Here is a 27,614-nt window from a genome sequence, read left to right as displayed (position 1 = left end):
ATCCTGTAGGTAGTGGAGGTCACTTGTTTGTTTTGAATGGTTGATTGACAATTAGAGCACACTGGGAATTTTAGATAAGACCCTTCACCCAATCCATCCTGATGGAAGGGTGAAGGCCACAATGTCTCATTCAGTAATGTAGACTCCAGAGGGGCTTAAATGGTGAGAATTACGTCCAAATGATAAATGATTTGTGTAAAACCCTAGGGTTTTGCCTAGTCATATTAAACCTACTGCCATAAGAAAATTTAATTTCAGAAAGAAAATGCTGGAAATGAGCCAGCTTCACTCTATTCGCATGAGGCAGGCATGCTTGAGGATGAGGACATCTTGGTCCTTGCTGCATTAAGCTTGGCCTGGATGGTGCCAAGGAAAAATGGCTGGAACCAGGATGGTGAAGGTCACTACAAAGTTGACCTGCAGGCATCTCCTGCCCAAGAGTCCCCCTGAGCAACCACAGGATACAGGGCCCTGCCTCGGGCAGCTACAGAGAAATTGCACACACCCGCAGAGCTCCTGTTGCTTTCAACAGCACGAGGTACAGCAGTAGTGAGAACCGTCTTCAGAAAGGTGCTGACCCTCTCACAGCACAGGGCAACTGGCTTGAAAAGCTATACCTTGGCTTCAAAGGAGGCCAAGCATATAATTTTAAGGAGGTAATGAGAGGTATTTTCAACTCTGTGTTCTAGAGCAGGCAAATCTGCACATGAAAGATTTGTCTTTCATTCAGTTACATTTGTTGAAAGCCCAGTGGCTGTTGGAATGTTTAGGGACCAAGTTCATCCTGTAACTAAACAGCATGTACAGAATAAGGCAAGAAGGAGAAGGGATCAGACATTGGACCTTAGATTACTAAGAATCCCAAACTGCAGACGACCTGGCTGATGGGTCAAACATCAGACCCAAATCCTTACAAGTACATATCACTAAACTGCAAATAGCACCAGTCTTAAAGAGAAGACAAATCATTAGGAAGAAATCAATGAAACCCACCACAATCACTAACGGATTCATGAGAAAGAACTCAAACTCAGAACTCTGTGTTTTCTAAATCACTGGACATGGAATAAAATCGCATCATCAGAGCAGTTATAGAACTGAGTTGGGCAGCAGTGTGACCTCACTTGGAGAAAGTTCCCAGGGTACAGAAGATCAGCATATTTTGTCTAACAGATCCTCAAGCTCAGTAAAACATCATTAGAGCACAGTAGCTGAGTATGCACAAGAACTGTATTCATTACAGAGGGACTACCCTTTCTCTTTAAGTTAACAGAATTACCCTCCCAAAGCTCCATGCACTGGGGATTTAAGAACTCCAGTTTGCTGTAATGTTTTTTAACAAGACTTGTGTGAGTCTCAGTGTGTGTATGCATGTATGTGTGTGCCTTTTCTCTATAGGACTATTCTGCCTCTTCCTTAGCACCTTTCATCTTTTCCCCTGAGCTTGCATCTATATTTCTCTGGATTGCTCAGACCCCAACCACCCCTAAAAATTTCACAGTTTCTAGAAAATCCCATCCTCCAAGAAGCTTAAAGAATTTTGATTGCTTGAAAGAAAAAAAAAAAAAACCCGGGTGGAGGAGTCATATTCCCCTACTTTACAGAAAACAAGAAAAGGTGAAGCATCAATTACCTTCTCATTGAGTCCTTCACCACGCTGCACAGCCATCCTTCCTCTGAAGATGCTGCTTGGTCATTACCTCACTGGGCTGGGAATCCAGCATTCCCACAAGGAGGCATGCTTCAACATACTTGAAATGAGCTGTGCACCAGGAGCACAAGCCTTGGGGTTTCCCAGAGTGGTAGGAATTGAAATCAAAGGATTCTATACCATTGGGGAGGATTCACAAGAGAACATGGTCATTCTAATGACACTATGACGTCTTGATGGGATACTTCAGCCATTCCTTTAAGCTTACCTACAGTCTCAACCTCAATCCTCTTAATCCTAGAAGCATTTCCCAACTACTATCCTCCCACCAATGTGCCAGTTTTCTTAAAATCACATAGAGCAGAACACTTTCTGGAAACCCAGAAGAGATAGCTCTATTGCTATATACTCTATATACTCTATAGAGCTATAGCTCTATATAGTAAATTTTGCAGCTATAGCTGCAAAAATTACTCTATAGCTACAAAAATTACTCTATAGCTGCAAAAATTACTATAATTTCTTACAGCCTGTTTTGGTAGACAGTATGGCCAATATTGTCTTGGTTTAAATAAGATGATACAAATCAGATGCAGAATGATTCCACTTTTGAAAATGCCTAGCACACATGAAAGATGTTTGTGCAGTGAGGTACTGTAAGAATTTTTATTAATGACAGCTTTGCAATTAAGTGTATGTTCACTAAATATGGAAACAAATGAGAACTAACAATAAAAAGGAGCTCCAAGAAAATTGCCATGGCATGAACTGAAAGGACTCATACTGGGCCAGCGCTTTAGGTCTCGGCATGAACAGCTTCATCATTCCAGAACTTTCTTGATTTCCAAGGTTTGTCTGAAAACCAAACAAGATGACTTTGTAGAAAATGATTCATGGATCCACTAATATGGGCGATATGTCACTGTATCAGCCCATTCCAGAACCCCATGGTTATTCAACATTAGGTGGGTCCCAACTGCCCACTGAGTGGAAGACAAGACCCTCACTCAGGTCTCCCAACTCTAACCCTCCGCTCCAGCCTCCCCTACGTTTTCTGACATTTTCAACAGGCTTTGCTGATTCCTTGTTCTGCACTGTTATTAAATCTTGCTTCCGCCTCCCTTAAGAATAATCACCCTCACTTCTCCACAAATTTATGTTCTCAACTTTCCTTAAGATCTAATGGAAAACAGGTTTCAAAAAGCACTCCTCTACCTTCCCTGTCACAATTTTACGATTCATTCTTTACTTACTGCCACTAACACTTACAGAAATAACGTAAAATAACTATTATTCTTGCTTACATTTTATGGGAAATTGCTCCTCAATTTTTGCACGTGTGTATATTTTGACTGTCCAGTAATTTCTTTGAAAGCAAAGTCAGTGCATTATTTTTTAAAAAATAACAGTGCCAAGGATAGCCTGGAAGCAGGATAGAGATTCCTCTCATGTTGATCATGACCTGCCAACCAATTTGTGTTTTGACTGCTCCATTCTCAAGCTGACTTCCAAGATCACACATCATTCTCAGCACACAGACAAGCCTTGATATCACATTTCTTTAAAAGGTCTCTCCCCAGATTCTACATCATTTCCAACTGCTGCTCTTTTTTTCTGCTCTCCTTATATTACATCACAATGAGTCCAAATAATTCTGTAAATTCTCTCTTTATTTGCTCACTGTACATTCTCTATCCCTACCTCCATCTACTTCATTCAAGATTTTGAAGACGACTCTGCTTAAGGTTTCCTACAGCTTCCATCTGGCCAAATACAGTGTTGAACTCTCATACTCCATCTTGTTAAAAACTCTCATCACTGATCATTAGAGACATGCAAAGCAAAACCACAATGAGACACCATCGCATGCCAGTCAGAATGATGATTATTAAAAAGTCAAGAAACAACAGATGCTGGCAAGGCTGTGGAGAAATAGGAATGCTTTTACACTGTTGGTGGGAATGTAAATTAGTTCAACCATTGTGGAAGACAGTGTGGCAATTCCTCCAAGACCTAGAACCAGAAATACCATTTGACCCAGCAATCCCATTACTGAGTATGTACCCAAAGGAACAGAAATTAATCTATTATAAAGATACATGCATGTGTATGTACGCTGCAGCACTATTCACAACAGCAAAGACATGGAATCAACCCAAATGCCCATCAGTGACAGACTAGATAAAGAAAGTGTGGTACATATATACCATGGAATATTATGAAGCCATATAAAGGAATGAGATCACGTCCCTTGTAGGGACATGGATGCAGCTGGACGCCATCATCCTCAGAAAACTAATACAAGAACAGAAAACCAAACACCATATGTTCTCACTTATAAGTGGGAACTAAACAATGAGAATATATGGACGCAGGGAGGGGAACAACACACACTGGGGTCTGTCAACGAGGGGCTGAAAGGCACGAGAGCATCAGGATAAATAGTTAATGCATACTGGGCTTAATACCTAGGTGATGGGTTGATAGGTGTAGCAAACCACCATGGCACACATTTACCTATGTAACAAACCTGCACATCCTTCACATGTATCCCAGAACGTAAAATTTAATTTGATTTTAAAAACAAAAACAAAAACTCTCATCAGGCCAGGCATAGTGGCACACATCTGTCATCTCAGCTGCTCAGGAGGCTGAGGCATGAGAATTTCTTGAACTGGGAGGTGGAGGCTGCAGTGATCCGTGATTACACCACTGCACTCCAGCCTAGGTGACAGAAAGAGACTGTCTCAAAACAACAAAAACAAAAACAAAAGCAAAAGCAAAAACAAAAACAAAACAAAACACAACTCTCATCAGTATTTGACATTTGACTTTCAGAGGACCATACTGTGTAGATTATTCTCCTACCTTGTCAGTTGCATTGGCTGGCATCATCTCCCCTTCTTCCTGACCTCTAAGCCTTCTTGTAGTCTTGACTGCAATATGTAAGCCATTTGTCTGAGCTTCTGTCAGGTCCCAGTCCCAACCTCAATCTTTTTTTTTTTTTTTTTTTCAGATGGAGTTTTGTTCTTTTTTTCCCAGGCTGGAGTGCAATGGCACGATCTCGGCTCACTGCAACCTCCGCCTCCAGGGTTCAAGTCATTCTCCTGCCTCAGCCTCCCAAGTAACAGGGATTATAGGTGTATGCCACCATGCCTGGCTAATTTTGTATTTAGTAGAGATGGGGTTTCACCATGCTGGCCAGGCTGCTGGTCTTGAACTCCTGATCTCCAGTAATCCACCCACCTCAGCCTCCCAAAGTGCTGGTATTACAGGCATGAGCCACCGTGTGCCGCCTTCAATCCTTTTAACCCTAGAAGCGCTTCCTGATTTCCCCAATGTCCAAGTTTTTCCAGAAGCATACAGGGCTCAGTTCTAGGACCTTTCTCTATCTACACTTATTCCTTAGGTAATACTCTCCAGTTGCATGCCTTTAATTACCATTTATGTTCTAATGGCTCCCCAATTTATATTTCCATCCTTGACCTTTCCTATGATTCCTAGACTTGTGTATTCTACTTCCTTCTTGACACTTCTGCCTGGGTGTCCGATAGACACACAGATTTATGACATGACAATCCAAATATTTCATTATCTTCTCCTTAGCCTACAAGATTCTGTTGCTCTCCTCTGTCCTGCGTTATATGCTTTCTTTCGCAACAGTCAGCTGAAAGGCTGGAAACTTTATCTGTCAGACTCTTCTGCCTTTCAGTTTCTGGCTGCAGCTGTATTCTGCTAATGAGGTGCACTAGTGAGAGATTTCAAAGATGAAAGAGCGTAGAACATACTCTTCTTCCCCATGCATCAATGTAGGACATGAAAGCTTTGGCAGACATGAGTTTTTGCGGTGGCCTCTGGGTGATCCATTCCAGTTACTCTTCTCAGTGCTGTAGGGCACCACTAGTTTCCTTCACTTTCCTAACCTGAGTGGCAGCAACAACTTCTGAATTCACTGGCCCAAGTAGTGACAGCAGAACTAAGTACTACTGGGCACCTTCTCTTACCTGTGTTTCCTCAGCTAATCCAATGCTTTTGAAAGTACTTGATTCCCTGTATGAAACCTCTTCATACTTAACATACTTGGAGTGGTTCCTTTTTTCTGCATGAGTTCTCACTGATACAGTACCTCATCTCCTCAGTTAACCATTTACCCAGTTGCTAAAAACTGAAACCTAGCAGTCATCCTTGACTCCTTCTTTCCCTTTACGTCCCACATTAAACACAGCAAAAAGTCAGGCTGGATTTTTCTCCACAATATGTATTGAATCCCATTCTTCTAAGCTACCCGTGCTATAATTACTCTAGTGAAATGCACGGTCTTCTCTCTCCTAAACAGTTCCAGTTATTTACTATAACCAGCTTCCACTCTGGTCCCATGACAGTCTGCTATCAATATATTAGTCAGAGTAATCTTTTTAATATGCAAATAAGTTGCATCATTCTCCAACTCAAAACCATTCAATAGATTACCATCTCAATTCTGATAAGATCCAAACCCCTTACTTTAGCCTACAAGGTCTTGAAACTCCAACCTTTGCCTATCTGAATGGGCTCTGTCCTTCACCCGTTACCCTGTTCCAGCTGCATTTGCCAAGTTAATTGTTAGTTCCCACCCACTGTGTATTTAATATTTTCTGTGCCTGCATTGCTCTTTCTCTATCCCTCCCCATGGCTTGTTCTCCCACTTCATTCAGATCTCAAAAATCACCTCCTCAGATCAACCTTTCCAGACCACCCTATCACTTTCACTGCCCCTTCTACCCTGCTTTTATTTTTCTTCATGATACATCTCATTATCGAAAATTTTATTTCTTCTTTATTAATTTTGGGGGGGTTATCTACATTCTCCACTAAAATGTTAGCTCCAAAATGACTTAGTCAGCTAGTTGGCTGCTGAATACCATTACCTAGGAACTATGTGCACCTAGCACATAGCGGGAATTCTATAAAAAGTGCTTAAATACATATTAATTTGATTTCTTGCCCCTCTAATCAGAGAGCTTGAATTTTCCAGGAGGAACTGTTAGCTGATTTTCTCAGGATGTCCCCTCCCTTGACCAGCCACAATGATAATATCCTGGGGAAATCAAAAGGAAAGCTGGAGAACCCGGCAGGAGCACCTGTCAAGGGCTGAAACAGGATGACATGAAGGCTCCTGAAAATGTGGCACAGTTAGCTCACAACACCTCATGCCAATAATGGTGCACAAGGCACAGAGAAACCAAAGTGATGGAGTGGGATTGAATTTTTGGTAAAGTGGTTTATTTTTGATTTTTGAAAACCCAAGATAATTTGTGATGCAGATATACCTCCAAAATGTGGTTGGGCTTAGGCTGATGAAAACTTGAGTTATATGCCTCCTGGTCAGAAAACAGGTGAACAAGAAGGCAGCAGAGTATTAGAAAGCCGGGCTGAGTTCACTCATCTTCTATGAATAACTCACAAAATGGATTATTCCAAGGTAGACAAATGAGACTTGTATGCACAAATGTGCTTTGGCTGAATGTGAAAGCTTTGGGAGGATTAATTACTTAATTAATCACACATTTTCTAAGTCATTTTCTCTCCCTCCACTTCCTCCATCTCCTTTCTTCCTTATTCACTTCCATGATTCTTTATTCCTGGAAGCATGTTTTATGCATTATCTCATTTAACCCTTATGACAAACCTCTGAGCTATGGTCTCTATTTTACAGAAGAGAAACCGACCCTTCAAGAGTTATCTATAGGGAACGTGGCACCCCTCAGCCTCACTCCCTGCTTTCTCCAATTCTAACTCTGCTGCTTCCCCACTTTATGTATCTCTTGGGTTAACTTCTCTTTTCACCACTTAGGGATGGTCACTTGTCCCTACTCTTTAAATCCTTTTGTCAACAACAACAACAAAAGATTCTTAAAGATTTTGAAAGTACAAAGGAACCTAGAAACAGGATCCAGTGTCATTCTTTCATTCTGCAATTCAGGAGACTGAGGCTTTGAAGGGAGCAATTGTTTGTTGAAAGTCACAGATTGAGTGTGTACTGAGCTACGTCTCCTGACTCCTAATACAGCATTCCTTTTTCTTATCAACAGTCAAGTACTTTTCCTTTGCATAATTGATTTCATACTATTCAAATTTCAAATGAAAATGCACTAATGAGAAATGGTTTAAAACTTAAACTTGGTTTGCATTAAATATCATATTTACAAATAATAAAGGCCATCCTCCTCCCACTATCACACGATTATCCCACACACCTTTCAACCAATGTTGAATATTCAATATTCATAAGATGCACATTCTTACATTGAGTAGCTTGTATGCATCAAGAGTTGGGTGCCCAGACATTCTTTAGGGTTCCTCACTGAGTTTTCTGACTTTTTCAAATTTATAAAAGGCAATGATGAAAGAGCGATTATCTCTGTGCTCTAGGAATCTCATAGCTATAGCACATGGTATTATCTATTTATAAAAAGTTCTCCAAGATCCATCTTATGAATCCAGTAGCTAACACTTGCCATGAATCCAACAGACCATCCTTAAATGCTTAGCATGAATCTTACTCAGTAGAGAAATTCCAAATTTTAAGGTTATCAAGGGCACAGATCACTCACCTATAATACACCTAGACTCTTTGTGGGGATTCAGCTAAAAATAAGGAATATCCATTTAAAATGTCCCTGAAGTGCATTATTTCTGTGCACAGGTTTTTAAAACTTATTCATAATACCCATTATGTGTCCATATGTAACATTCTTAAATTGATAGACATAGTCCACACATCCCCAGAAGGGGTCCACATAATGGATCAACCCTTGCTAAGTGAATGTGGATCATGTGTAAAAATCAAGGTTGCCACTACACATGTAATATAATGGGCAAATGAAAAGTCAATGGAGAACAGAAAGTTAAATTTACAATTTAACGGAAAATTTACAATTTTACAGAAAATTACAAGTTATGAAAGAAAATGATCTAAAGGCCAACGAAACTTCTTTGGTTGCTAATTTTCTGCCTTGGTGGAATTATTTCCGAGGGGCCTAAATTAGCAAGGGTGATTTCAGAGGCATTGAGTAACAAGTTCAGAATGAAATGCACGAGGCATGAGCTCCAAAAACTAGTAAATACTGGCACATTTGCATTTTAACTATTTCCCCCACCCCCAACCACCAAAGGTGTCAGTGCTTCTATAAAGAAGCTCCTTGATAACAGCCCAAGATACTAAATGCTCTCTGCTTGGGCACTGGAGGACACAGCTCAGGGCTTTAACTACTGGAGGAGGGGAACCACGTTTTCTCTGTTAAACAGGACAGAGAAGATGCTTTTTGATAGAAGCGTCAATCCAATATTCACAGAAATTATTTTCCGTGAGCAAGAAAACAAGGTGAATCTAGCCACATAATACATATTAATAATAGTAACTGGGGAAATTATTCATTCTATTTGTCAAGGATTTCATTTCTCCCTCCTTCAGGCACATAGCAGAATTTTTTTTTTCTACTTGCTTCTTTTAAGGCTCCACTCAACTGCTTAAGCATTTCTAGCCAAATTCTGAGCAGACTGATGTTTCATCACTGCAGACGAACCAGATCTATTCTAACTGGGACAAGCATTTACTGAGTGCCAGATAATTCATTAAGCTCTTTACTTGCATTAAGTCATTACTTTTCACACTAATCCTATGAGGTGAGTATTATTTTGCCATTTTACAGATGAGGGAATTGACGCCTAGAGTAGGTAAGTGGCTTACACAAGGTCACAAAACTACCAAGTGACAGAGCTCGGATTTGAACCTAGGGAGTCTGGATCCCACACCTAGGCTCTCAACCACTCCAAAGATGAGAAGCCATTTTGCCTGTGCAAGAAAGAAAGATGAAGCTGTCTGTTTGGGGTTAAAGCATGTGTGCATATGATGGTCAAGGACTCAACCCAGGAGCCATTAGTACCTTTTTAATTTTAAACTGAACAGGAACTTTAAGTTAACAGAGACTTTTATTCTATTCATAGAATTAAATTTGTCAGGATTCTCCAGAGAAATCAAACGTGTGTGTGTGTGTGTGTGTGTATTCAAAGAAATTTATTATAAGGAATTGGCTCATGTGATTATGGAGGTTGGCAAGTCCAAGTCTCAGTGTGGACCAGCAGGCTGGAGACCCAGGAGAGCCAATGGTGCAGATGAAATCCAAAGGCAATTGCTTGAGAATTTCCTCTTACTCCGGAAGGCGGTCTTTTTGTTGTACTCAGGCCTTCAACTGATTAGATGAGGCCCACCCACATTATGAAGAGCAATGCACTTTACTTAGTCTATCAATTTAAATATTAATCTCATCCCAAAACATCTCCAAGTTGACACATAAAATCAACTATCCTGGAATACTGGTTGATTCGACAGTTCAGGGTTACATGGCAAAGCCAACACCAGAGCTCAGATAGATCATCTGGCTCCCCAGTCAGCATGACCAAACACCACGCCAGCCCCCCATGGAGCCCTGAAAAACATCCACCACCCCTAAGGTAAGCAGGGAAAGGATTAAGACTTTATGTTCTTCTAGCTCTACTCTGACTTAAAAGAACTTCTACTCCTTTTTGTCAATTCTTTTGTAAGTTGACACTACAACTAAAAGATTTTTTATAGACAGCAATGTTCTCTTATTTACTGTTTAGAAGGTTGGTAACACAGGAAGCACAAAACAGCATCTAAAATTAGCTAAGGAATATGATTTTCCTAAGCGACACCACTTTTGTTGATAAGAACTTTAGCTTGACCCCTTCGATTAAGAAAGACTGGATCTGGCCCGTGGTAAGGAAGAGGAGGCAGACTGCATTTGAGCCCATCCAAGGGTTGCATTTTAATTGCTTCTTTTACCCTGGGAGCTCCCTGGCTTCTTCCTGAATGATTCCTCTTGTCTCCCCACCATCTGCCACACTTCCTGACATTACCAAAGCAGGAGTCAAGCATTGTACTTGGTAATACTGACAATAAACTCAGACACTCAAATACGTCATTTTGCTCAAGGCATTATTTAAAGGCATTTGCTTAAAGGCATTGCTTCATCATCTGCACACGTGAGATACTTCTACAAACATGAACTGGATAGAAAAAAACTCAGGATGCAGATCCCATATGTGCAGAAATTATACAACCAGGATATTGTGAGAATTCAAACGTTCAATAAGTTTATCCAAAGTCGACCATTATTTTCCTTAGGATTCCCCATCTCTATATGACTTGTGTGCCAATAGCTGCTATGTGGAGCACTTCCTAGGAGAATGGCACTGGCTCAATACCTCCCCAGTAGTGACTGTTGGAGCCAGAAAGTGAACCTCATGCTACCTAGACCAGGAGTTAGCAATTTTTTTTGGTTTGTTTTTGGGTTTTTTTTTTTTTTTTGGTAAAGAGTCAAAGAGTAAATAGTTTAGATTTTGCAGGAAATAGAGTCTCTGTTGCAACTACTCCACTCTGCTGTCATAGAATAAAATTGGTCTTTGAAAACAGGGACAAGGAAGAAGCACGGCTATGTTCCAATAAAACTTTTGTGGACACTCACAGCTCATACAAAACAAGCAGCTCACTGAGTTTGACCCATGAGCTGTAGGTTGATCATCCCTGATCAAGATGATCACAGGTCACGGTTCAGAAAGAACTGTAGAATGACACTAAGAATTAGGAGTGAAACCCAATTGCACTAACAGATTACTTCTGCTAGACTTTCAGAAAGCTTTAACCATCAATTAAAGGCTGGAAAGAAAGGCCAGATCTCCTGTTAAGTGAATTTAAGTATCAAGAAAAGAAGTAGCAGATGTTGGGGTATGTATGTGAAACAAAGTGACTTTGACTTCGGCCCTAAAAGTCTCTTTAAGGATATTTGTACTAAGAGTAGAAAGGAAAGGAGTGATGGAAAGCACAGTATCATTCAGAATCTAGAGTAGGAAGACGCCCTGGGGACGAGTCAATCTTCTTCTTTTTTTTTTTTCCTTTCTCTGTTCTAGCCAGGTGGACACCAGAATGTCATCTTGCCTTTTCTTAAGAGAGTAGACTCCAGTGTCTATCGTTCCCTTCTTTATGTCCATGTGTACTTATTGTTTAGCTCCCACTTATAAGTGAGAGCATGAAGTATTTATTTCGTTTCTATTCCTGCATTAATTCACTTAGGATTATGACCTCCAGCTCTATCTATGTTGCTGCAAAGGACATGATGTCATTTTTTAACAACTGTATAGTATTCCATGGTGTATATATACCACATTTTCTTTATCCGGTCCACAAATGAGAGTGGGAGGATGGTGAGGATTGAAAAACTACCTATCAGGTATTAGGCCGATTACCTGGGTGACAAAATTATCTGTACACAAAGCCCCCGTGACATACAATTTACCCATGTAACAAACCTGTTGCACGTGCCCTTTCAACCTAAAATAAGTTGAAAAGAAAATAAATGAATAAATAAAAAGAAAGTAATGCAATCCATCCTATATATGAAGAAGAAAAATAGCATGACCCTATCAACAGACAGGAAAGCACTTGAGAAAATCGAATACCCTTTCATGGTAAAAACCAGCTCAACAAAGAATAGAGGAGAACTTCCTTAACTTGATAATGAGTATTATTTAAAAATGTAGAGCTACCATCATAACCAACATGGTGAGAAACTAGAAATTACCCTGCTAACGTCAAGACCAAGGCAAGGATGTTCTCTATCAGCACTCCTTCTTAACATTTTACTGGGAGTCTTAATGCAGTGATATGAGAAAAGGGGGTATATTGCTGGTGAAGAATGAAATAGGCTGCTCTTTTTAACAAATGACAGTTTGTCTATGTAGAAAATCCAAAATAACCAAAAATAATTTCTGCAACTAGTAAGTGATTATAATAAGGTGCAGGATATAAGGTTAACACAATTAAACTGTTTTCTTACAAATTAAATTATAATTAAAAATAAATTTTAATGAAAAATAAATTGTTTTCCATTAAAATTAGCACTTTCTGAAATGAAATACTTATGAATCTCACAAAATAAGTACAAGATGAAAACTACAAAATTCTGATGAAAGAAATCAAACAGCTAAATAAATGGAGAAATATTTTATTTTTATTTATATAAAGACTCAATGTCTAGATGTCATTTCTGTTCAAGTTGACCTATAGACTCAACACAATCCCAATCTAAACCCCGGGAAATTATTTTGTGGATTTTGAGAAGCTGTTTCTAAAATTTATATGAGGAGAAAAAGACTCAAAATAATCAATACAATATTAAAGAATAACAGAGTAAGAGTAAAAGGACTGATATTATTCACCTTCCATATTTATTACAATGCCATAATCATCAGGAGAGTGTTGTATTGGCAAAATAATAGGCAAATAGACCAAAGGAACAAAATACACACCTCAGATATAGATCCACACAAATATAGTTAACTGATGATTTTTTACAAATAATTAAAGGCAATACAATGGAGAAAAGATAATCTGTTCAAGAAACGGTGTTGTAACAACTAAACATCCACATGCGGAAAAAAAAATGACTATAGGCCTAGCCCTTACACCCCTTTCAAAAATTAACTCACAATGGGTCACAGACCTAAATGTAAACACAAAACTGTAAAACCCCTAGAAGACAGGAGAAAATCTAATTTACCGTGAGTACAGTGATAATATGCTGACCTTCACTGAAATTTAAAAACAAACAAAAAGGACCCAAAATTCTGTGAAAGACATTGTTAAGAGAATGAGAAGACAAGCCATGGACTGGGAGAAAAATATTTTCATAGTACATATCTGGAAAGAAGTATTATTCAAGATATTCAAAGAATACTTGCAACTCAACAAAAAGAAATGAACAACCTAATTAAAGAATGGGCAAAAGGCTTGAACAGACACTCTGTCAAAAAAGATATACAGATGGTAAATAAGCAAATGAAAAAACTCTCAACATCATATGTCATTAGGAGATTGCAAGTCAAAGCAACAATGAGATGGCACTACACTTTTATTAGAACAGACAAGATATAAAACCCTGACAACACCAAATGCTGGTGAGGATGTTGGGGAGCAGGAACTCTCATTCATTGCTGGTGATTATGAAAAATGTTACTAGCATTTCAGAAGACAATTTGGCTGTTACTTACAAAACTAAACAGATTCCTACCATACAATTCATCAAGCATACTTCTTGGTATTTTCACAAGCCAGTTGAAAACTTAAATCCAATCAAAACCTTCTCAGGGATATGTATAGCAGATTTTTACATAATTTCCAAAACTCGGAAGGTTGCCAATCTAAAAAGGCCCCATACTGTGTTATTACAATGGTCTGGCATTCTGTAAAAGGGCACAACTATGAAGACAGTGAAAAGAGGTTTGCGGGAGGAAGGGATTAATGGGAGGATCACAGAGGATTTTCAGTGCAGTGAAACTGTTCTGTATGACACTCTGTCATATAGGTATCTCTGTACATTATTACACATAGTCAAATCACACTAAATATATGGCATTGAGAGTGACCCTAACTTAGACTATGGGCTTTGGGTGATTATGAGTTGTCCATGCAGATTCATCAGTTGTAACAAATGTACCACTCTGGTGTGGACTGTTGACTAGGGTGATGCAATCATGTATGGAGTCAGGGGATGTACAGAAACTTTCTGTACTTTCTTCTCAATTTTGTTGTGAACATAAACTGCTCTAAAAATAAAATATATTGAAAAATGAAAAAAGAAAGAGAATCAAGCAATTTCAAGATACTGAAAGAGCTTGGAGTCAAGTGCAGCTGCCTAAGGGTGAGCAGGTAGCAGCTTTACTTTCAGGGGAACGTCTAAGAAGACTGTCTGGCTACCTGCTAGTAGTAAGGAGTCCACCTTTAGAAGGAAGGGGCGGGGAGAGACCTTTTGTTCTAGTGGCTGAGCTCTAAAAGCAGAGGCCCTCAGATCACAGCATCCTATTAGCTGAGTTTAGCTCCGAGTATCATTGGCCACTCTTAAAAAAACACAATGTCTTGGGAAAGAGCTTGGGTCAGCAGCTGCCTGGCAGCATCTTCCAGGTGGATAGGACCAGCACTCAGCTCAAGCCATGTGGCAGCGAGCACCAACTGAAGCTCAGCTCTCACTGGGGTGACAGTTTGATTAAACCTGGGTCCATTTGGACCACATCAGCCCTCCAGGTTTGTGGACAATTTGAGGAGGAGAGAACATCAAAGGGGAGATACTGGACCTCCAAATAAGAGTGCCCTTGAAGGATAAACCCATTTTCAGTGGCGGGAAAAATGAAAGAGATGGGATGTGTTTGCCCCTAAGGTTTTGGAACTTCTTCAGGTTGTATAAGGACTAAGTGAGATTCTGAGTCTGGAGGCTCCATCACATGGCCGAACACTTCCAAAGGGTGAAAAACTGCTAATCTCCATGACCTCTTTACCCCACTTCCCCCAGGTATTCTCCTGCCCCTTGAGAGAGAGGGAGCCTCAGGGGCTGATAGAGACTCATTCATTGAGAACCTCTGGGTGTACAAAACCCAGCCGCCCCAACTTTTTGTTCACACTGCTTGTCCCTCTCCTCTCTTCCTTTTCTACTTCTCAATTCTAGAGCTTAGTGCCTCTTCTTAGAACTCTAGAATCCTCCCCTCCAAGCCCAGATATCTTGGTCCCTTATGTCTTCAACCACCAAGACTCCCAGATTCCAAACAGAAATAAAGGAGTGCTTGGAAGTCTGCTCCAGAATTCAGCCAAGAGAAGGTGGGTTGGGGTCTGGGTACTAGTTGAAAGACCCCTAATGTGGAGCCCAAAGAACCCAGCTCATCCTGTGTGTTGCATGGGATGGGCAACACCCAGTTCTCCAGGCAGCCTCATCTGTGTTTTTGTTTATTTGCTGGGCCAGGGAGAAAGGACTGATGTTAGGTGTCACTGGCATGAATTCTACTTATTGACATTAGCAGACTAACAAAGAGAGGAGAGAAAATCAAAAGCAATAGGCATTTTAAGCTTTTAAAAAATTACTTATCATCTCTGCCTAATCACCAAGAAGTGTCATCTTGATTACTTACAATCACTAAATGTCACATTTACTTTCTGCTTCAAGTGCCATTTACCCACACATCTACATCTTTGAGACATGTGGCTGTAGCTCTGATGAATGTGGCTGTCTCCACAAGACACTCTGGCATCATCCTTTTATGATCATTCTTCAAGGACTCTTTGTCTTCTTTTAACAAAGGGGAGGACACTGGTCCTAAGAGGTGACTCTTTAGACCAGGCAGCAGTCCCTGTCCCTCTTGTCAGTCCAGGTCTTCCAGGTCAATGCATTAAGCATATCTTCTAATTCTGAAGCTTTGACATCTGGGGCCTTGCTGACCCTGGAGAGACTGCCCCTCCCAGGGACAGCCAATTCCTAAAGATAAATTATTTGCCTACAAGGGTGTCTTCCAGATGCAAACCAACTAACCCAGAGCCCATGCCCCAAAGACGTTCTTCATCAGACTCCCACAAGCCTCCCCAACCATTCACCTGCCCAAATCATCCCATGGCCAGGTACCAGGCAATGAGAGACAGCCCCTGTAGCCCAGAGCCCTTTGGAATTATTTAAACCAGACAATCCTAAGTCTGTCTATCCTGCCTCACCTGTTCCTTCTCACAGGAACCGTAATAAAGGCTCTTGTCCATGTTCTCCTCCCAGTCCCTCTGCTTCCTGACCAACCCTGGCACTTTCCCAAAGGGCCCTGTATGGAGTGGCGGCCTCCTACTCTTGAGTAATAAACCATCCTTTCAATGGCAGTCATCTCTTGATCTGCTGAACTCACTATGCCTGAATAATAATAAAACCTACAATTTAAAACACTCATATCCCCATAAATTCTGCTGATCTTCATGCTCATGCGAAAGTTTGAAATGATGCAAACTTTCATGCATTTTCCAGCACCAGTGTGTAGAGAAATGAAATTGAGAGGGTAAAGCACTTGCTTTAGAGTCAGATTCTGGGGAATTAAATTTGACTTCTGCCTCCCGCTGCCTGGAGACCTGGGTGAGTTACTGAATCCTTCTTGCTTTATTTTTCTCATCTGCAAAATGGAGGATCAACAAAGACCTATCTCACAGGACTGGAAAAATACACCAAAAGTATCTGTCATACTATGAGTACTCAAAACTGTTGTTGTTGCTACATTACTCTTCCTCGATATGTGGTTATCTGGAATTTTTTGTAACCACTAGGCTAAATCTTATCTGAATGAAGATCGCCATTTTCCATCAATTCTTTCAAAGATTTGGTTTGCATATGGCATTTAGCTTTACATATGGTCATTAGAACATGCATAGAACTTATTAATCATTAAGATCTCAAAACCTTTAGATTAGAACTTGACTTAGACCGAAAGCAGTGTTTTCCTAACTTGAGCACTGGGGCACCCCAAGAATACCTCTGCAGAACCTGGTTAGATAAACCCTACATTAAAAATTAAATACTGTCCTTTGAAATGACTGCTTCATGCTGACAGAATTACAAACCCTAATATAAATGGGGGCCCTATAATATCGTATACATGGAGGTGTTACCCAAATAATCAATCACCTCAATATAAATGCACACATGTAAAGGTAGATAGATTTTAAGTGAAGCCACAAGAGAAAAATCTTCTCAAAGAGAGATTCCCATGGATCCCTAGAGAATGTATTCATCAAGCAATTTGGATCAACTTACAGATTCCAAGAAATCTAAGGTGAAGCCATGTATTAGTCCATTCTCGCATTGCTATAAAGAACTGAGACTGGCTAATTTATAAAGAAATGAGATTTAGTTGATTCACAGTTCCACAGGCTGTATAAGAAGCATGGCTGGGGAGGCCTCAGGAAACTTACAATCATGGTAGAAGGTGAAGGAGAAGCAGACATGTCTTGCATGGCCGGAGAAGGAGAAAGAGACAGTAGGGGGAGGTGTCACACACTTTTAAACAACCAGATCGCAAGAGAACTCATTATTGAGAGAAAAGCAAGGGGACGTCCCTCCCTGTGATCCAGTCACCTCTCACCAGGCCCCTCCTCCAACATTAGGGATGATAATTTGACACAATATTTGGGTAAGGACACAAATTCAAAACATATCAAGCCACCTCTATAAATAAACAGCTTCCTTCTAGATGCACTACTTTTATTAAAGTCAGCTTTCTGAGCTACGAAATGTATCTGACTCCCAAGTTGTAAGTCTTCAGTCTCTGGCAAGACAGTTTATGTAATTGCTAATGGGAAAGGATTTGCTTATCCCATCACTGAGACCCCCAAGGTCAACTTCATGGGTGTGTAGTCTGAGCCCTGGACTCAGAAGGCCCTTGTTGCTCTGATGAAAGTCTTAATTTATTTTGTACAAGGTACCTTGTATTTTCATTTTGCACTGGGCCCCTCAAATTATGTTCAGTCCTAGAGATCCTCATTTACTGCCCAGTGGCTAAAGGGCATGAGCCAGGCTGACAGCAGCCCTGGAAAGCTGCCTTGAGGATTTGCACAATACCATCATGGCACCACGACAGGCAGCAGCAGGTTCCTTCTTCAGAGAACCACTCTGCAATAGAAATATAATGAGCAAATTTAAATCATAAAAAATTCAGCTCATATCAGGTTAGAAAAGATGAGCCATCATAATTCAATTGGAAATAAAAGAACAAAAGGAAAATGAATGGCTTGCATTTTTTTTTTTCAAACCCTACCAGCTGGCTGCTCTCTCTTGTTTATCTTGGCCTCTCATTCTTTATTTGGTAGCAAATTAATCTGGGTAGTGATCCCTATCGTAAGTCTTCCGAGTAGCTTAAAGGGCTGATTTCATTACGAGAGTCTAATCCTTTGATGCCTGCAGAATCCAGAGTTGGCAGACAACAAATGCTGCCTGTTCTCTACGAGGTCAATGGCCTAGGGTACCTAATGTCCTGTATATAAACAAACAACATAGGTCAGTCTCAGCCCCAAATCTTTCCTCTTTGTCTTCAGCACTGGAAATTGTGAACTGGATCATTCTGATAATCAAGGATCAGGCTGGGAGTAGACACAGAGATGAGTTTTGTCCTTAGCACCTTCCTGTCTCTTTTTGGGATCCCTGCTTTCTTGTGGGCTGCCTCTAACCTCCAGGACCCCATGTCCTGGGATAATGCTGCTGTGTCTGATACTTTCTTTCTCAGGGGATAGCTACCCGCCCTCAAATCTCTTGCTGGTCAAACCCTACATCCTGTAACCTCAGGGCTCTGACCCAAGCCACTTATCCTTGGCAAACATTTAGGTAAATATCACAGCTGATGCTGCAATTGTGCTCAAAGAATGTTTGCATTTCATAAAAGAGGAGACTCCTAGATACTAACACCCTAATCCACAATGAATACTCCCACATGTAGACATTTGGATACCAGTAAATAACAAGGACATGATTTGGGAGTAACATACGTTAGGAGGAAGGCTGTAGATATTTACTTGGGGAAAAAAATGTTGTCTTTTGTTTAAATATTGCTTTGAAAACTTATGTTGTCAGGAAAAAGTAAGATGGTTTCTGTAGCTTAGGCTGTCTCCACATTTTCCTTGCAAGCATTTTGCTAGCAATTGAGGTAATCCAGCTGGGGCCCAACAGGAGTGTGGCCTAACTTCCCACAGACATATCTAACTGACATTGGCACATGGCTCCACTGATTTCGTGTTTTAAAGAGAAATAAGAAAATAAAAACTCTTTATTACGCCGAGCATCAGAAACATCAGAGAATAAAGAAAATTATTCCCTAATCGAGTATTTAAAAGAGGCCAACATCAAAATATAATTTAAACTGTTAACAGAAATTGTGAAAGATGTTAAAATGGGCAAGTGGATGGTGGGGTGGCACCTTCTGCATGGGCTCTGCCTTTTGTTGTCTTTGAGCTACTTCACACCTCCACAAAAACTGTCATCCAACTGGTTCCTGCCAATAAAAGCTCAAACACACTGTACCCAGTGGAGATATAGTTCACAATTACCCTGGAAATACTGACTACTTTTACATTTATTTATAAATTTATTTCAGCATTTATTTCCTATGTATGTGTGTATGTGTTTTGAATTCTTCTTTGAATTGACGGTAAGATCTTGGTTCCCTCATTAATGAATGGGTTACATCTTTAATATGTGTTTATTTAAACATTATATGAGTTGTTGTTTTATCTTTTTAAAAAAATTATCTTGTATAGGATTCCTGCTCAGTAATCCAAGATGATTGTGATGAAGGCTCAGTTTTTTTTTTCCCAAAGTTGGTGCCAATTTATTCAGTCAAACTTATCTGGAAATTTTGTACTTAAAATTCTAAGTCCTACAAAAGGTCAAGGGCTCCTCCAGATCTGTTAGCCGCCAAAGACCCTGCAATTACTCGTCTGTAGCCACACAGTGAGAAATTCACAGTAGGTTTGTATGTGTTTACTTGTTTTATGTTTTTTATTTTTGTTTTTGGTGGATACCTTTTATTGGATGAAAAAGTCTCCGTTTTTAGTTTACTTCTAGTTTTTACAAGCCATAACTATTTAATTTTATTGCCTTTTTGGCACTTTTTGAGGTGATCTATGGTGTGTCTACATTACTCTATTAATGTAGTGAATTGCATTAGTAGGTTTTTCTGTGTCAAGGCAGGCCTCATTCCTGAGTCATGATGTATTTCGGGTTTTAAAATATTCAATTTATGAATGCTTTATTTAGAATTTTTCATAAAATTCATATAATTTATAAAAAGAGATGTAAACTTTGGTATCTAGGTTATATTAACCATGTAGAACAAGTTGAGGACTTCTCCCAGTTTTTTTTCTAGGCTTAGAATGAGTTTGTATATAATACTTTGACAATTAGTGGTTTATTCACATTTTTTTCTTCTTGAGTTAGTTTTGTAAAATTATAATTGCTAGAAAATTGTCTAAACTAAGATTTAAATTTATTGAAATTATGTTTTCTCATGATATTAAAAACCTTTACTAATCCTGTATTAGATAACTTTTTTCATTCTTAATATTATTTCGCTATGTCCTCTCTATTTTCTTCTGGGATAATCACACCAAGGGCTTGTGCGTTTTGCTAATCTTAAAAAAAAAAAAACAGCTTTTTCTTGATCTTTTGTCTTTTTATTTTTGATTCTTGGATTAATCTAAGTTTGTCTTCTGTATCTTATCTGTAATAGAATACGAAAAAATAGCTCTGTGCGCCTTAAAGTATGTTCTACTTAAATCTCATTATGCAAACATGATACAAGCTCAAGGTCAACAAATATTTAGAAGAGGATTCTTTTCATTTTGATTAATATTAAAGTACAGTTTGATGAAAATTACACATTCAGCAAATGATGGCTTCAGTAGGGCAAGGCTTGCATTGGAAATGTCATACCTCACAAGACAAATAATAAAAGCAGGCGGATATTAACTGAAATTGTGAATACATATTCAAGTTAGTAATATAAATGCCCATTTTCTGAATTTATTTACATGACATTCATTCTACATGTATTTTTGGAGTGTTATCAGAGCACCAGAGGCTCACTGGTGAGCAAGACCAAATGAGTCCCCACCCTCCTCAGGTATGCCTTTTAGGAAGGGATGATAAACTAGAAAACTTTAAATGTGTAATATAATCTCAGATACAGATAGGTGGCTTTGAAGAAAATACACCGAGGTAAAAGAACGGGGGATAAGTTGTTTTAGATTCTCTTTCAATGTTGATGGATATCTAGTTATGAATAAACTTTTACATGTTTATAGAATTTTTAAAGCATGCCTAGGCAGAGTCAATAAATATAATAGTGGTAGAAAAGGCAGTTGAAATAATAAAATTCTATGAATTTTTATAGAGTCGGTTAACTTGCATTAATCTGAGTTTGTCTTTTGTATCTTGTCTATAACATAGAACATGGACCAATAGTTTTCTCCATTTGATTTTTTTTTTTTTTTTAGAGATGGCGTCTTGCTATATTGCCCAGGCTAACCTCAGATTCCTGGGTTCAAACTATCCTCTGACCTCAGCCTCCTGAATAGCTGGACCACTGCACTCGGCTCCATTTGATTTAAGGACAAGAAAACAAAGTAGACATCATTATTAAAGAGCATTCTACTGTATCCATTTAGTAAATTATGTTGTGTTCCAGCTAAATACCCAAAGGTATTATGAGTTAAAAGGAAAAATCATGGAAATGTAATTATCATTGATGTGATGGTCATCTAACAGTCCCATTCACTGTACACATGTGAACAATAGTCAGTATTTCTCTTGCTTACTATGCACTGAGCACTTCTTCAGAAGTGGCTCATCTAGTCCTTCTAACCACTTTGCCAAGTAAAGACTGCTATTACTCCATTTTACAAGTGGGAATGTGGAAGCTCAGAGAAGCAGCTTAGTCAAGGTAAACCAACCCCCCACCGCCACCTCTTCACACCCACCCCCTACCTGCTTAGTAGACAGGAGGGAAACCTGGGCCAGGTTTTGCACTCTGGCAGTCTGACACCAGAATTTTAACTCCTACCATAATCCTAGACTACTTCCCCATTTGCTTAATTTGGATTAAAAAACAGACTCTTTTTAGTGGAATTTCTTCTTGGAAAATTGCCACAAGTGTGAATAAGCAAAAGGAGAGCCTCTAAAGGTTTGCCTAGGGCAGATGAAGAATTCTGAAAGATCTTTTTTTGCCAAGAGCACTATAAATTGAATGATGCTTAATTGCTCCATTTACATCTTTGGGACTGCTCTATCAACCATGCAGAGGCCTCAGCAAAAGGATGTTGGCTGGAGGCTCAAGTGGTTTCTGCCAATGCTAGTCCCAGGTACCCCACTCCTAGGGGCCCCACTTTTTTTGGCACAGCCTAAATCTACCCACCTAACCCCTCTCTTCCCTACCCCCTATGTCTCCTTTACTCTATTCTAATTTTGTCAGAAAGGTATTTTCTGAAGGCAGTTGTATGGTTGGAGCATGTGCTAATTAAATATATAATACATAAATATATACTTCTCCTTTAAACTTTATTATTTTTATTTTTTATTTTTGAGATGGAGTCTCACACTGGAGTACAATGGTGTGATCTTGGCTCACTGCAACCTCTGCCTCCCGGGTTCACGTGATTCTCCTGCCTCAGACTCCTGAGTAGCTGGGATTACAGGTGCATACCACCACACGTGGCTGATTTTTTGTATTTTTAGTAGAGACAGGGTTTCACTATGTTGGCCAGACTGGTCTCGAATTCCTGACCTCGTGAACTGCCCGCCTCAGCCTTCCAAAGTGATGGGATTACAGGCGTGAGCCACTGTGCCCTGCCTAAACTTTATCTTTATAAATACCTTTTGCCTAAATTGTCCATCTTTTCCATGAGGGATATTAAGCCAGATCTTAACTGACAAAAACCAAAGTTGGAAACATAAGGTATTACTGGTAGTTTAGTGAAACAAATGAAACCAGACTTTCCAAAATCATGTCGCTTTAGTAATTTAAGATGTCTCCTGTTGTAACCCAGTTATTCAATTAGTCGTCCCAACTATATTACAAACTTTGGTTGCAAATGGCCAATTCCCAATGAGCTGTTATCTATCACCTCTTTGTGATCTCAACTGAGACTCAGAGGCAGGAGAACCATCTGATATCCATATTAGAAGTAAATAAAATGAGATACATTGTCCGGAATCATCTATTTTTATTGCAGTCACTAAATTTTAGCAATAATATAAGTGACTTGTGGGAAACGAGAGAATAAAACATTCTCATTTCCCACAAGTCATTTAACCTCCATACCTCTTAGTTTAGGTCAAACACCTCTCAAAAGAAGGAAAACAGTAAATATTTATTGAATTAATAAGTGGATGGATGGAAGGAAGGAAGGAAGGAAGGAAGGAAGGAAGGAAGGAAGGAAGGAAAAAGGATGATGGATGTACTAAAAGATGATGAATGGATGATTTAATCACTTAAAATGAATGATTAGGCAGAGTGTTGTGGTTCATGCCTGTAATCCCAGCACTTTGGGAGGCCAAGGTGGGTGGATCATTTGAGGTCTGGAGTTCAAGACCAGCCTGGCCAACATGGCAAACCCCGTCTCTACTACAAATACAAAAATTAGCCAGGCGTGGCAGTGGGCGCCTGCAATCCCAGCTACTCAGGAGGCTGAGGCAGGAGAATCACTTGAACCTGGGAGGCAGAGGTTGCAGTGAGTGGAGATCACGCTACTACACTCCAGCCTGGGTGACAAAGTGAGACTGTGTCTCAAAAGAATGATTAATATTTTGCTAGTTTCACAACTCCATACATCTCTAAAATTCTGAATGTATTTTCTGAGTATCACCTGAACCCTAACTGTGAACTCTACACACAGAAAATGAGATGAAATATTCTCTACCTTCCAGGAATCTATATTCCCAATGGAGAGGCAAGTTAAACCTCATTACCCAAAGCATAAAAATGGAAATCAAGTGGAAAATCATGAGACATAAGACTTTGAGTTCCGTTGGTATTCAAGGAATAGTGAAATCTGTCCTATCACTCAACATACTTGCTAATTCACTCCTGCTCCAGGAGGATAAGGAGAAAATAGAGCAGGTCAGAACCAGAATACATGGGTTAGACCCCGAAAACAGAAAAAGAGTCAACATTGGTATGGAGGTGGCAGCACGCTGAGTGGGGAAGCTCTGGGCTTTTGTACCTTCTGGATGTCATCCAGGTACTTAAGTATGCATTAGTCCACTGCAAACCCTAACATTTGAGCTTGATGCCTGTGATGATGAGTTTTATGTATCAACTTGGCTAGGCTATATAATACACAGTTATGTCATCAAAATCATCTAGGTGCTGTGAAGCTATTTTGTAGACAATTTGGTCAGTTGACTTTACGTAAAAGAGATTCTCTTTGATAACTGGATCATGTGCATGGCCCTCATTCAGTCAGCTGAAGGCCTTCAGAGCAAAAACTGAAGTTTCCTGGAAAAAAAAAAAAAAAATTCTGCCTTAAGACAGTAGCATTAACTTCTACCTAAGTTTTCAGCCCAGCCTGCTGACCTGACTTAAAGATTTTGAACTTGCCAGCCTCTACAATCACACAAGCCAATTTCTTAAAATAAATCTTTAAAATTTTTAATAAAATTTAAAATATATATGTATACATATATACAAATATATATATATACATTTTGTATATATGTATACACATATACATACATGTGTATAAGAATACATATATATATATTTATTCTGTTTCTCTGGAGAACCTTGTCTTATTTCAATATAAAAGAGTTCCTCACAGGTGTGAGATACAGGTGCAGACCCGGATGTGTGTTGTGACTTTAATGCATATTTTTTTAGGACAATGTGAGAAGTCTGGTGATGATCTGACTGGGCTCTGAAATGAGGCAGAGCAGGTAAAATGATTGGAAATGAGCTCACGTGTATCCGCCCCCCAGGGATACTTTCTGGCCTTTAATGAACATAATGTTTGGCAAGCTGACAAACGCACTGGACCTCCCTGAGTTCTCAGTGTGATCGTGTTCATGGGAAATGAAGGGACACATCCCCCCGCTCCCAGCTCTTTCCACTCTTCTTTTTCTGTGCTATAATTAAAGCTTTCCAATATCAGGGACTTAAACGCTTGAAAGATTTTCTTAAGGGAAGGCAAGAAATGTGAAGCATCTCAATTTTAATTAAAAGGAAAGACCTTATGACAAAAGTGAATAAAGTATGGTGCTGATAATTATCAATTTAAAAGCACAAAAATGGTAATTTCTAGTTAGGAAATAAGTACCGGTTCACCCTCTTATTTAATCCATCACATTTTAATTTCCTTCTTCTTTCTATAATTGAGGAATAGCTGCCAGATTTGGGAATAGAGAACTGTATCCTTCTGCTGTGAAAGAAGGTGGCTCTTAACAGTCACATAAGCAATTAAAGCCTTGGAACTGGGCTCCCTTTGGTAGGTTTTTCTGCTTGCCACTTCCTCATCCTGCCAAAAATAAGGAGGTTCATTAACCTCACACTGTTAGGAAACAGGGTTCATCACTGAGAAGTCAGGAATGTGTTTCTTCCGTGTGCTGAGAATGAAGGATTGCTTTTCCTAAGGTGTTCTCTATGCAGGAGCCTACAAAATCCGAAGTCATCTGACTTCTTCCTTCTTTTAATCATCCCCTGTGACTCAGTTTCCCCATCCAGTACGAAAGATCCTTAATGAAGGAGCATAGAGTATCCCCAAATAATAATGCTCAATGCATAGCAGTAAAATAAGCACATTTGGGTTTATTTTACAGCAGTGTGGTATTAGAGGTGTTAGGGCTTCTTTCCAGAGCAGCGGATGGGAGTAGAAAGGGAAGCAGTTGGCACATTTGTTCATGTCTTTTCAGTTTATTATGCTGAAGTACAGTAGAATTGTCCTAAAAAATCATGTTAAGTAGCCAACCACTAGCTCCCAGATGCCATAACATTTGATAGCTATGATTTTTAACAATTGCAGTCCCTTCTTAGCTGTTGAATTAATTATTGCCAATCAAACTTTGAAAATGTTTAGAATGAAAATTTAACTTTTTTCCCTCCTTCTTTTTTTCCCCCACTTCCTGTTGGTAGTATCACTCAGAGTAAAATCTGGCCATTACTTAAGCATTCTTAGGCAAACATTAGTCTCTCAAAAATGTCAGATGGGTATACTAAGAGAGGGCATTTCAGACTATGAAGCATGAAATGTCAAGTAACCTACCACAGAGTACTAAAGTGACAAATCACACGTAGGCTGCACACAATTTCTCTATTCTGCACTGATATGAGAGATTCTTTTGAGATATACCTTTAGGTCACGACACCATGCTGTTGTGGACAAAATGGGGTTAGAGATTAACTGTAAATTACTGTAAGAAGGAAATAAAATTTCTTTTTTTTTTTTTTTTGAGCAGGGTTTCTCCATTTCAGTACTCCTGACATTTTGGAATGGATTATTCTTTGTGGATGGGAACCGTCCTGTGTGTTTTAGGCTGTCTAGCAGCAGCCCCAGCCTTTACGTACTAGAATCCTGTACTAGGGGACCCTCCCTATTGTGATAATCAAAATGCCCCCAGACACTGCCAGATGTGCCTGGGAGGGGTGGGGGCAAGAGACAAAAATCTGTGGCTTAGGACCACTGCCCTAGAATAATATGGCCTCAAGTGGAACGTATGAGAAAACAAAGATCAGGGATCCCCTTTAAATTCTAAATACAGAATGCAATTAAAGTTGAAAACATGCTATTCAAATCCCCAAGTATTCCTTTTTTGTTGTTTTAAATGTATTTGCAAACAAACAAGAACATCTATAACTATTATAAAAGTCATTCTGAAATAGTAACATTAACAGCATTTGCTTCTGAAACAAAGACATACTGTTTGAATTTCCTTTGCAAATACACACAATAGGCATGTTCACATTTACTTCTCAGGAGGATAAAAAGAAATTAGCCTCAGTAAAATGAGCATAAAATTATCCCCTCATAATAATAAATAAATGATCTCATGTTGCCTGTTTTCTATATAATTATACCTACAGTTATACCTGATTGCCAATTAATTGATCCCTTTTTAAGCACAAAACCTCCATTGCTCCACTCCCTTGAAATTTCCTTGGCTGTAATATTTTATATATACTATCAGACATTGCTACCTATAGACAAATTGATTCCTTTCTCTCTACGTCTAGATGGTTCTCTCTAAAGTACATAGTTGGTTGTTGCTATTTTAATGCTGTTCAGAAAAGAGAAATGCTACACCAACCAAAGGAATATTCTTGCTTCTTAAGCCAGCACAAACCACCAGCATTTGGATGTACATGATTATGCTTTAAATTTCCTAAAATTTCTCTGCTGGTGTATAAAAATTCAGTTGCCCATACGTCTAATCTGCAAAGCCTGGGGTTTATAAACTTATAAACTTGCACTGGGGAAGCCATCCACAAGTTTATACTTAGGGGAGGGGTGTTACTTTAATAAGGAACGGTACTACAGAGCTTCAAATATCGCCCCCCAAGTTTCCATTCCAGCGCTACT

At 39.4% G+C, this 27,614-nt stretch overlaps 1 long non-coding RNA gene across 1 annotated transcript in view; it reads right to left on the bottom strand.

The window, feature by feature from the left end:
- Positions 1-2,298: 2,298 nt before the first annotated feature.
- Positions 2,299-27,614, bottom strand: part of LOC119619303 (uncharacterized) — a 35,207-nt gene continuing 9,891 nt past the window's right edge. Inside the window, exon 3 of the long non-coding RNA XR_005235701.2 lies at positions 2,299-2,506. This is a non-coding gene — a long non-coding RNA (uncharacterized lncRNA). The remainder of the gene's footprint in view (positions 2,507-27,614) is intronic.

The sequence above is a fragment of the Chlorocebus sabaeus genome, chromosome 2 (genome assembly GCF_047675955.1).
Source record: "Chlorocebus sabaeus isolate Y175 chromosome 2, mChlSab1.0.hap1, whole genome shotgun sequence".
NCBI lineage: Eukaryota > Metazoa > Chordata > Mammalia > Primates > Cercopithecidae > Chlorocebus > Chlorocebus sabaeus.
This window is presented reverse-complemented; position numbering and strand designations above follow the sequence as displayed.